Raw genomic sequence first — 13,089 nt, forward strand, 5'->3', positions numbered from 1 at the left:
TCTCCTCCAGTGCTGTCCATGTTGTAGCAAATGTTGAGAACTCGTTCTTTCTGATAGCTGAGTAATATTCCATTGTATATATGGACCACAACTTCTTAATCCAGTCATCTGTTGAAGGAGCATCTCGGCTCGGCCTTCCACCACGATTTAGCTATTGTGGACATTGCTGCTATGAACATTGGGGTGCATATGGCCCTTCTCTTCACTCGTCTGTATCTTTGGGGTAAATACCCAGTAGTGCAATATGGCTGGATCATAGGGTAAGCTCAATTTTTAGCCAACTTTTTAAGGGACCTCCACACTGTTTTCCGGTGGCTGTACCAACATTCCACCAACAATGCCAGGAAGAGGGATCCCCTTTCTCACATCCTCTCCAGCAATTGTTGTTTCTTGCCTTGTCTATTTTTGCCATTCTAACTGGCGTAAAGGTGAGTATCTCCAGTGTGGTTTTGATTTGAATTTCCTTGATGGCTAATGATTTTGAACATTTTTCATGTGTCTATTGTAGCCATTTGTATCATATTCATTGGAAAAGTGTCTGTTCATATCTTCCTGCCCATTTTTGATTTGTTTATTTGTTTCGTGTATTGAGTTTGAGAAGTTCTTTGTAGATCTTAGATATAAGTCCTTTATCTGTAGTGTCATTTTGCAAATATCTTCCTCTCCCATTCCGTGGGCTGCCTCTTAGTTTTTCTGACTGTTTCCTTGGCTGTGCAGAAACTTTTAATCTTGATGAAGTCCCATAAATTCATTTTATCTTTTGTTTCTCTTGCCTTTGGGGATGTGTCATGAAAAAGGTTGCTTTGGCCGATGTCGTAGAGGTTGTTGCCTATGTTCTCCTCTAGAATTTTGATGGATTCCTGTCTCACATTGAGGTCTTTCATCCATTTGGAGTTTATTTTTGTGTATGGTGCCTCTCACTACTTCTTTTTTAACATAGTACTGGAAGTGCACCTAAGACATAAGACAAGAAAAGGAAATAAAAGAAGCACAGTTTTGGAAGGAAGAAATAAAACTATTTGTTCACAAATGATGTGATTGTCTATGTAGAAAATTCCCAAATTCAACAGCAAAAAAAGAAACTTCCTGGAACTAAGAAGTTCTAACAAGGTTGCAATATACAAGGTTAATATATACAAAAGTCAATGGCTTTCCTATATACCAGCAATGAACAATTGGAATTTGAAAGAAAAATACACAATACCATTTACATTAGATTTGTACATGTACAATTATACATGCACATTACATTTACACCAAAATTAAATACATCAATATAAATCTGACAAAATATGTACACAATTTATATGAGGAAAATGACAGAACTGTGATGGACAAAATCAAAGAACTAAATAAATGGAGAGATATTTCATATTCATGGATTGAAGACTTAATATTGTCAAGATGTCAGTTCTTCTCAACTTTATGTATAGATTTGGTGCACTCTCAATCAAACTAGCAAGTTATTTTGTGGATATCAACAAACTGATTCTGAAGTGTTTATGGAAAGTCAAAACACTCAGATTAGCCAATACAGTAGGAAGGAATTTGGGAGGATTGATATTACCTGACTTGAAGACTTACTATAAAGCTACCATTATCAAGACAATGTGATATTGGCAAAAGAACAAATAGATTGATGGAACAGAACTAAGCTCAGAAACAGACCCACATGAATACAATCAACTGATCTTTGACAAAGGAACAAAGGCAATACAATGACGAAATAATAATCTTTTTAACAAATGGCACTAGAACACCTGGCCACCCACATTAAAAAGAAAGAAAGAAAGAAAAAGAAAGAAAGAAAGAAAGAAAGAAAGAGAAAAGAAAAAGGAAAAAGAAAATGAATGTATTTATAGAATTTACATTCACCACAAAAATTAACTCAAAATGAATTATGGACCTAAATATAAAATACGAAAGTATAAAACTTCTGAAAGATATGAGAAAACCTAGGTGATCCTGAGTTGGGTGATGAATCTTTAAATACAACACCAAAGCACAATACATGAAAGAAATAATTGATAAGCTGGACTTCATTAAAATTAAAAACTTCTGTTCTGCAAAGGACAATGTCAAGAGAATGAGAAGATAAGCCACAAACTGGGAGAAAATATTTGCAAGACACATCTGATAAAGAACTGTTATCCAAAATATACAAATATACTTAAAACTCAACAATAAGAAAATTAGTAATCCTATTAAAAAATGGACAGGGGCTCAGTCAGTTAAGCGTCTGACTTTGGCTCAAGTCACGCTCTTGGGGTCCTGGGATTAAGCCCCACATTGGGCTCCTTGCTCAGTGGGGACTCTGCTTGTCCCTCTGCCCCTCCCCTCTGCTCATACTTTCTCTCTCTCTCTTCTCTCTCTTTCTTTCCCTCTGAAATAAATAAAATCTTAAAAATAAAACTGGACAAACAACTAAACAGATAATTCAGAGAAGATATACAGATGGTATAATAAGGATCTGAAAAGATACTCCACATTCATATGCATTAGGGAATTGCAAATTAAAGCAACAAAAACCACCACACACCTATTAGAATAGCTAAGATCCGAAACGCTGTCAACACCAAATGCTGGTGAGAATGTGGAACAACAGGAACTCTCATTCAATGCCAGTGGGAATGTAGAATGATGTATAGTCACTTTGGAAGATAGTGGGCAGTTTCTTAGAAAACTAAATATACTCTTTACACACTATTCAGTAATTGCACTCCTAAACAAGTTACCTAAATGAGTTAATATTTCTGTCCACAAAAAAACCTGCACATGGATGTTTATTGAAGCTTTATTCACAATCACCAAAACTTGGAAGCAACCAAGATGTCTTTCAGAAGATGAATGGATAAATAAAATGTGGTATATCCAACAATGTAATATTATTCAGCACTAAGAGTAAATGAGCTATCAAGCTATGAAAAGACAGGGAGGAAACTTAAACGCATTTACTAAGTGAAAGAAGTCAATATGAATATGCTTCAGGTATATGAACTATTTGACATTCTGGAAAAGGCAAAAACATGGAGACAGTAAAAAGATCAGATTGCCAGAGTTTGGGTGGAGGGAGAGATAAATAGGCATAGCACAGAGGATTTTTAGGGCAGTGAAATTATTATAAATGATACTATAATGGTGGAGACATGCCATTATATGTTTTCCAAAATCCATAGAATGTATGATATCAACAGTGAACTCAACTGTGAACTATTGATTTTAATGATAATGGTGTGTGAATATACATTCATTGATTTAAACAAATTTTAAACCAGTGCAGGATGTGGATAGTGGAGGAAGCTATGTGTGTGCAGGGACAAGGAGTGTATGGGAATTCTCCGTATGCTGCCCAATTTTGTTGCAAACTTAAAACTGCTCTAAAAAATTAAATATATTTTTAAAAAATAGGTGGCAGGCTGGATTTGGCCTGTAGGATCATAGTTTGGCAATGCCTGGTTTAGTCTAACAATCTTTGCCTTTAATTAGTGTGTTTAGTCCCTTTTTTAAAAACATAATTATTGATATGGTTGAGTTTGCAGCTACTACTTTGCTATTTGTTTTCTATTTATCTCATATGTTTTTTTGTTCCTCTGTTATCCTTTTTCCCATCTGTCTTTGGCTTGATCAATTTTTTTATCATTTTGTTTTAATTTCTCTATTTTTTAAATTATGTTCTATTGGTAGGTCCAGGGATTATAATATGCATCCTTAAATTATCAACCTAGAGTTAATACTATATAATTGTTAGATATTATATTATATAATTTTAAATTTTAAAAAGTAGAAACCTCACATCAATGTAATTCTACTACCTTCTCGTGCTTTGTGCTGTTATTACACATCTAACTTCTACATACATTGTAATTCTACCTTACTATGTCTCTATTTCTCTAAACAGTCATTAGTTTTTTAAGATTAAGAGAAGAAAAAAATGTAGTCTTTTATATTTAGCCACATCTTCACTATTTCTAGTGTTCCCTATCTCTTCCTATAGATCAGAGGTTCCTTCTAAGTGAAGTAGATTATTGAAGTATAGTTGACACACAATATTACATTAGCTTAGGTGTGAAGAATTTTCTTTAGTGCTTGTTGTAGTGCAAGTGTACTGATTCAGCTTTCGTTGATCCAAAAATGTGTCTATTTTTGAAAAGTATTTTTGCCTGATGTATGATACTATGTTAATTATGCACCCCCTCCCACTTCTTGAAATATGTCATTTCATTGTCTTCTAGCCTCCATGTCACTGATATAATTGCCCCTGTAGTGGCTTTTAAGATTTCTTTCAGGGGCTTCCAAAAATTGTGTAGTGCCAATACGTGTTTTTGAAAAATGTATTCTGCTAAAAAGACACTTGTATTTGCAGGTTTGTGGTTTTCATTAAATTTGATAATTTTTTAAATTATTTCTTTTTTTATTTTTATTTATTTTTTATTTATTTTTTATTTTATTTTATTTTTTCTGTCTCATTCTTTCTCTGCTCTCCTTCTATGACTCTCGTTACAATTAGTTAGATTGCTTGATGTCCCACAATTCACTGAGTATATTTTAAAAAATCATTAAAAAATCATTTTATTCTCTTTGTACTTCACATTGGATAATTTCTATTGAAATTCATGACCTTTTGGTCTGAAGTTGCCAATCTGCTAAGTTTTTATCCAGTAAACCTTTAACTAAAAATTACTACTGTGAATTTCAATTTTAGAATTCTTATTTGATTCTCTATTAGAGTTTCTAGTTTTTCTTTGAGATTTCTCCATCTCACCAATCATTAATGTCCATCTTTTAAATCCTTGAAAATTTAAATAGTAGCTTTTTAAAAGACTTTTGTTTTTTAATGACCACATCTGGGTGGCCTGGCCAATCTCTATTGACTACTTTTCTTTTTTAATGAGTTACATTTTCCTACTTCTTCACATGTCCAGTAATTGGTGATTGTATCCTTAAAGTTGTGAATAAATCCTTGTAAAGCATCTAGTTTATATTTTCTTTCTTTAAAAAATGTTGAGTTTTGTTTTGGCTCTTAATATACTGGCAACTTATTTTGATGCTGTTGAGACTTGCTTTTAGACTTTATTAGAGCAGTTTTAGAGAGGTCCTTACCCTAGGGCATGGTCCTTACTTGTAAGCACCATGGTGCTTAGCAGGTCTCTCCATCATGACTCATTCAGTACTCCGGCATCCCCAAAGACTGTGTCTCTATTGTCTGTTATGCTCTCAACTCTTTTGCTATAGGCTAGACTTTGTGGAATTTCTTCCTTACCCATTCAGCCTAACCTTGTCTGAAAACCAGAAGGAATACTCAGAAAGCTCCCTCTATCCATGTAGCTCCTTGAATTTTGGTACCCTGCACTGAAATTTTCAGTTGCTTTAACACGTCCTATACTCTACTCTCTGACTCCTCAGCTCAGGGGACTATTGTGCTTTGCTTGGAGTTCACCATCCAGTGGTTGTGAAATTGTTCCTGGTAAAAAGATGGGATAAATGGAGGGCTCAATTCGTGTTTTCTTCTTTTGGGATTAGTCTTTTGCTGCCCATTTCCTGAAAAACAGTTGTTTCATATGTTGTGTTCAGTTTTATAGTTGTTTTTGGCAGGAGGGCAAATTTAATGTAACATAGAAAATACTCTTCTTTCAAACCTATCAAACTCACTTTCACTTGCCTGTAATTCCAGAGTATCTTTTCCTAAGTGCTTCTTCCAATTTTTTTTCAAACTGATAGTTTCACCTTGAATTATTTAAATGTAACTGAATGTATTTAAAGTCTCACTGGAATGCTTAAATGACATAGAAACTGAGCTGTTGGCTGGCAGGTGGCCACTGATAAGTAAGGTAGCACTTCAAGTCATTATTCATCAGATAACGTTTGAAGAACTGAATTTAAAGCTTATGAAAGTGAATTACATGGATAAGTATGGGCTGTACAAAAATTGTGTCTACTCTAGTTCTGATGGTAATAGGCCAAGACATCCTTGCTAGATCACTGACTAAACTCACAACCAGGTGTGGGAAACAAACAAACAAACAAAACCAAAAACCCCACATGTTTTGGTTGTGGTCCCAGTTCTTCTCTTCTTTTGCTACCTTGTTCAACTATCTATATTGGTCTATTTTTTAGTCTATTTCTCCCCCTTAGGCCAATTCTGTTCTTTTATAGGTACTTAGGGATGACGAATTATGCAAAGAGTTCTGTTATTCTGCCATTTCTCAAGTTAAATGTTTATCAATTATATTGACTATGCCATTGGCTCTTCCTAATTCATACTCTTAATTATACCAAATGAATTAGGTTTTATGATGCTATCTAATTCTTCAGTATGATTCTTTTTCCTCTGTTGCTGTGGTGGAGGAGATTTGTCTAAGCCTCTTGACTATTGACAGTAAAGATTATCCTTAAAGTGAGTTTTACAGGAAAGTTTTCTTTTTACTCAGCAATCTTGCTTATATTATTATTTCTTCTTGGGTCATACTATTCATATTCCCACTCCTGGCTGAACAGATGGAGTAAAGAACTATTGCTTTGTAATACTTGTTCTTTGTTATATATAGATTTTAGCATAATGGTAAATAGATAGGCAACCAATCCGGGAAGTGAGAAATGCATGCAAAAGGAAAACTATTTGCAGGTTAACTGTACTAACCCTTAAAACTGTAGCATAAAGAAGTATGATTAAAACCCTGAAAAGGAAAGAATACAACCTGATCCACACTGAAAATTACTTACCCTTCTGATCCTCAGTTTCCTTTTCTATGAAATGGGGTAACAATCCCTGCATCACAGGTCGTTATGAAGATCAAATGATGTCACATGTATAAAATGCCTAACACTGGCTGCTTATAGAAGACGCTTACAGAATATTTATTTCCTTTTTGTCCTCCAATGCATGTTCACAATCTATAGATAAGCTTTTTCAGCCACTATTACCAAGCTTAGTCTTTGTCAAATGAATGAATCTTCTGAAATTACATAAATATTTGTAACTAAATAAGTGTACAGTTTAATCTCTTGAGAATACATTATCCCCAGATGAGTATAGAATGTAGAAATTTTAGTGAGGAGATATGTGAGAGAGGAGTTTCCCCTTAAAATGTCAGCATTATAATCAACAAAATCAGTCAATTATGAAAAATTTATTGTCTGGCTAGAGGTTTTATGCTAAGAAAGAAAAATATAGACATTATTAATGATTGAATCACTATTTTTCCTTCATAGTATTAAGATAACATATACATAAAATGGTCCATACTTGAATGTTCCACTGTTATGTTTAATTCCAACACACTTCTACTTTGAAAAATTTTATTCATTTCCTCTGAGCAGAATTTCTGCTCCTAATCCCTCCTAGGGCTTCAAAGCCAGATTTCCATTTTTCTCACTGAACATACCTGATCTTGCAAAGGCCTTTCAAATGAAGCATACACCTAGTTGACCCAATTATTTCCCCTCGTATTTACTCTCCCCTTTTGTAGACCCTCCACTATGGGCATCACCAAGCACTTGAATGCTGAAGTTAGAAACTTCAGAATCTTCCTCCACTACTTCTCTCCCCTCAACTCCTATTTTCAGAACTTCTCTCCCCTCAACTCCTATTTTCAGATGGCTACCATGTCTAGTGATTTTACTTTAAAATATCATTTATAAAATTTTTCCATTATGAAGTTTATAAGACCATATTAGAGAATAATTTAAAAATAGAAAAAGAAAATTAATTGCCTATACTACATTAATACAATAGTTTTTAAAATACATTTATTAATACAATTATTATTTTAGTGTATTTCCTTCCTGTCTTTTTCCTTATACTTCTGTTTGAGTTTCGTGTTTTAATCTTCTTCTTTCCTTTTTTTGAGCATATGAATACTTTCTGTACTACAAGGTGCTTCGGGTTTGTCTTGTATATTTCCTGACCCAGAATCAACCATTTCTTTAAGGTACACTGGTTCCTTGTATTGGAGAATCTGGGCTACGGGTGTTGGTTTTCTTTCAAACATTGCTGTAATTGTAGTCATACACTGGACTAGGGTGTGGTTCCTATCTTGATTCTAAGCTATGTTCATTGCTTGGATTTAGCCATCTCTGGGCACATCTGGCAGAGTGGTAGGGTAGGCAACCAAGACTGTACTAAAGATTAGGTGCTTCCTGGAAAAGAATTTATGGTAAGGAAAGGAATCAAGCAGACAGGTGTGGACAAAGGTAAAGTCCTCATCATCTGAGGGAAGTAATTCTGACTAGGTATGGTAGGTGATGTTTGAATTTGTCTCTGACTCAACATTCCTCCCATTGCTCATCAGATTTGTGTCCTAGGGCAAAAAATGGTTGTCTATGGCTAAATGTGCAAAGTCATTTTCACTACCAAAATTCATAAGGCAACGGATACAAGATAGATTGGCTTTGATGCCCCCTACTCCCAACTGTAGGGAACATGAAAAGTAGGAATAACTTCCCCTCCAGCATTAACACAGGATGTCTCATAGTTTTTGGAACCTCTAAGGTGCCTGTGGATACATTCTCTGAAGCAGTGGGGGCCTGAGTATTCCTCAGAAGGAGCATGTAGGCTGTAAGAGGCTTCTGTGTTTGGTGGAGAGACCACCCACTGGTGGGGCTAAGGAGGAAAATGGTAAGACATTACATGAAGTCTGGCTGCACTACTTCTGAGATCCATCAGGGGACTTTCAGAAATACTTGAGCCTTTGCAGAGGCATGGAATCCATTAACAGCAGACATAGTAAGGGTCAAATTAATTTGGCCTGTTAGTGGCCCTGTGGCACTATTTAAGAGTCTTATAGAACCTCATCTAGGAAGCTCAGCTACCTCAATGATTTTGTAGCCTGTTCTTCACTTGGCATTCTCTTCTAAGAAGTTTTTCATGTTGCAGTATGGCCTTCAAAACCTTTTTAACAAAGATAACAACAGTGATAATATATAATGTTTATTGAATATATCAGGCCCTTTGCAAATGTTATCTCATTTAAGCTTCACAACTCTGCAAAGGAGAGTTATATATCTCCATTTTGAAGATGACGAAAATGAGGTTGAGGGAGGTAAAATAACTAGCTGGTGAATACGGAATCACCTTACTCTAACATCCATACTTTCTCCAACACTCTCTCCTTGCTGCCCATAACATTTTAATATTCTATGGAGTGGAGATACCATAATTCACTTAGTTATTATGTATCAAATCATTTAATTATTCCCCTGTTCTTGGACATTTAGGCCAGCTTATTATTATTATTTTTGCTGTTATAAACAAAAATGAGGTGGATAGCTCTTATTATTTTTATCAAGTACCCACCTATACATTCTGAGCACCTTGAACTATTTGTTCTAATTAAAATGATTTGTACTTTCTTTTTCCTATAACCTTCCTCATATTTGCTCCTTCTGTTGGAGGGACTGAAACTTACATACATTTCAAGATGCTACATATCCAGGCAGAACTGTTGTTTGCCCTTTCGTGGCTGTTAGACTATGTTGGTGCCTCCTACAGGGTTCTAATCACAATGACCCTTATTGAAAATCAATCTATTCCCTCCATGCATTTGTGAGCTTCCAGGGGCCAAGATGAAAACTTATTCATATAAGGCTTTTGTTAAACTGTAGATGACTAGGTCCTGTAGTAGACCTACGGAATTAGAATCTGTAGCCTTGGGATCTGCACATCTGCATTTTTACCAATCAAAACAGGTGATTTTTATGGACTTGAACATTTAAGGATCACTGCCCCACTGTTCTGAGTAGTGATTGGATGCAGAAGAGGACAGCCAGTATGCCCACAAGGACATACACATGCCCTTTTGTTGAGATGAAGATTAGAGAGAAAGAAATATATTTGGTCTCTCCAGCTGAGTAAACTTCTGTCTTATTCTAGAAAACAATAAAATGACAAAGATTATTATGCAAGTTTTTATTAAATTATTTTATTTTTAATAGATAATTTATACAATATAATACAAAATTCAAAATATATAAAAATTGTACAGCAAAAAGTCAGTCTTCTTCCAACCTATATTCCTCAGTGTTCCAGCCCCTGCCACCCCCAGAAGTAACCACTATTCTTCTGCATGTTTTTAATAAAGGGTTTGTAATTTCAGAAAGTGATACACTTTAGTAGTAAGTTAGTTTAGAGTAAGGATCACACCTTTTTTAAAGAAAATCTTTTAATTTTGAAATAACTATAGACTCACAAAAATTTATAAAAATAACACAGAACATTCCTGTGTACCCTTTGTCCAGTTTCCCCCAATGGATGTATTTCATATAATTATAGTGCAATAGCAAAACCAGACATTTGACATTGATAATTTGTGTGTATACTTCTATGCCATTTGATTGAATGTATAGATTCATGCAACCACCACTACAATCAAGATATTTTAGAACTAGGAGGGAGGGAAAAGATGGTAGAGGAGTGGGGTCCCCTTTTTCAGCTGGTCCCCTGAGTCAAGCTGGATATGTACCAGACCATCCTGAAAACCCACGGAATCAGCCTGAGACATAGGAAGATACATCTGGATCTCTACAAATGAACATCTCCAGCTCTGAGTATTGAGGTACGAACGGGGAGCTGTGAATCCACGCACAGATATAGGAAGATAAACGGAAGGGGGAGGGAGCCACTGAGCTCAGGCGCCGGGAAGCACTAGCCTCCTGCACTGGGGAGCGGGCCAGACTTGCCACCGACACCTGTGAGAAAACAGACTGAGACTGTGAGCCCGGGAATGCTGGGACCAGACTGAAAACCAGAGCTCCAGACCACTCACTGGAACTGGACTAAAACCGGGACCTCGGGAGCACGTGCATCCAAACTAAAAACTGGAGCTCTGGAGCGCACACTCGAACTAGACTGAAACCAGGAGCTCGGGAGCGCACGTGACCAGACTGAAAACCGGCACTCCAGAGCGCGTGAACTGCACTGAAACAGGGAGCTTGGGATTGGGCGCGGGAACCGGGGGCAGCTGGCGGTGTTAGAAGCACAAAGGACAGAGATGTGCCGGCCCTGGAAGTGAGGGCTGGAACACCGGCTGTGGGGCTCACAAACCGGGATGCTGCAGGGGTTTGGCAGCACCGACAGAAACAGAGTTAAAGAAGCCAAGAGAGCCCAGTGGAGAGCCGACTGCAATCTCTCTGTTCTGAGACAGAGGCTAGGATACGACCACTGCTGCTCTGACTCTCAGAAGAGTCACTGAAAACCACCAGGGAAAGCCGCCAGAGAACAAAAGCCCAGAAATATCAGCTCATATTGTGCCAATCCCCATCCCCTCTCACAGGGGACAGGGAGACTCTACCCAAACAGGGTTCCCTGAGTGTCAGCGTGGCAGGCCCCTCCCCCAGGAGGCAGGCTGAAAAATCAAGAAGCCCACATCCCTAAGGTCCCTATAAAACAAATGCACACTGCCTGGGTCCTGGTCAATAATTTGGCTCTGGGCAACCCTGCAACCTCTCCTCATCAGAATGATGAGGAGGAGAAATCCCCCCCAGCAAAGAAAAGATAATGAGTCTGTGGCCTCTGCCACAGAACTAATGGATATGGATAGAACCAAATTATTAGAAGTGGAGTTCAGAGTAACAATGGTCAAAATGATGTGTAGACTTGAAAAAAATATTAATGAAAATATTAACGAGAATATAGAATCTCTAAGGGTGGGAATGAGAGCGAATCTGGCAGAAATTAAAAATGCTATGAATCAAATGCAGTCAAAATATGCTCTGATGGCCAGAGTAAATGAGGCAGAAGAATGAATTAGTGAATTGGAGGATGGGATGGTAGAAGAGAAAGTTAAAACAGAAACGTGGCTCAAAAAAATCCAATCTCAAGAATGTAGATTACGGGAAATTACTGACTCAATGAAACGTTCCAATGTCAGAATCATTGGCATCCCTGAGGGGGTGGAGAAAAACAGAGGTCTAGAAGAGATATTTGAACACATTGTAGCTGAAAACTTCCCTAATCTAGCAAAGGAAACAAGCATTCGTGTCCAAGAGGCAGAGAGGACCCCTCCCAAGGTCAACCACGGCAAACCTACACCATGTCACATCATAGTGCAATTTGCAAATATTAGATCCAAGAATACAGTATTGGAAGTGGCCAGGGTGAAGTAATGTCTCACGTACAGAGGCAAAAATATCAGAATAACCTCAGACCTGTCTACACAGACCTGGAATGAGAGGAAGGGTTGGAAGGATATTTTTAAAGTTCTATCCAAGAAAAACATGCAGCCAAGCATCCTTTATCCAGCAAGGCTGTCATTCAGAATTGATGGAGAGATAAGGACATTCCAGAATCGGCAGAAACTGACCGAATTCGTAACCACAAAACCAGCCCTACAGGAGATATTAAGGGGGGGTTCTATAAAAGTAAAAAGACCCCAAGAGTGATACAGAACAGAAAATTTACAATCCATAGAAACAAAGACATCACAGGCAACATGACATCATTAACATCATAACTCTCAATAATCATTCTCAATGTGAATGGCCTAAATGCTCCCATAGAACGCCACAGGGTTGCAGATTGGATAAAAGACATGACCCATCCATTTGCTGTCTACAAGAGACTCATCTTGAACCTAAAGATACATCCAGACTGAAAGTGAAGGGATGGAAAACCATTTTTCATGCCAATGGACCTCAAAAGAAAGCTGGGGTAGCAATTCTCATATCAGACAGATTAGATTTAAAACTAAGGACTGTACTTAGAGATACAGAAGGACACTATATTATTCTTAAAGGATGTATCCAACAAGTGGATATGACAATTATAAATATCTATGCCCCCAACAGGGGAGCGGCAAGATACACAGCCAACTCTTAACCACAATAAAGAGACATATAGATAAAAATACGTTAATAGTAGGGGACCTCAACACTCTACTCTCAGCAATAGACAGATCACCTAAGCAGAAAATCAACAAAGAAACAAGAGCTTTGAATGACATACTAAACCAGATGGACCTCACAGAGATACAGAGAACACTACACCCCAGAACAACAGAATACTCATTCTTTTCAAATGCACATGGAACTTTCTCCAGAATAGACCATATACTGGGTCACAAAACAGGTCTCAACCAATACCAAAAGACTGAAATT

The sequence above is a fragment of the Ursus maritimus genome, unplaced genomic scaffold, assembly GCF_017311325.1.
Source record: "Ursus maritimus isolate PB19 unplaced genomic scaffold, ASM1731132v1 scaffold_26, whole genome shotgun sequence".
Taxonomy (NCBI): domain Eukaryota; kingdom Metazoa; phylum Chordata; class Mammalia; order Carnivora; family Ursidae; genus Ursus; species Ursus maritimus.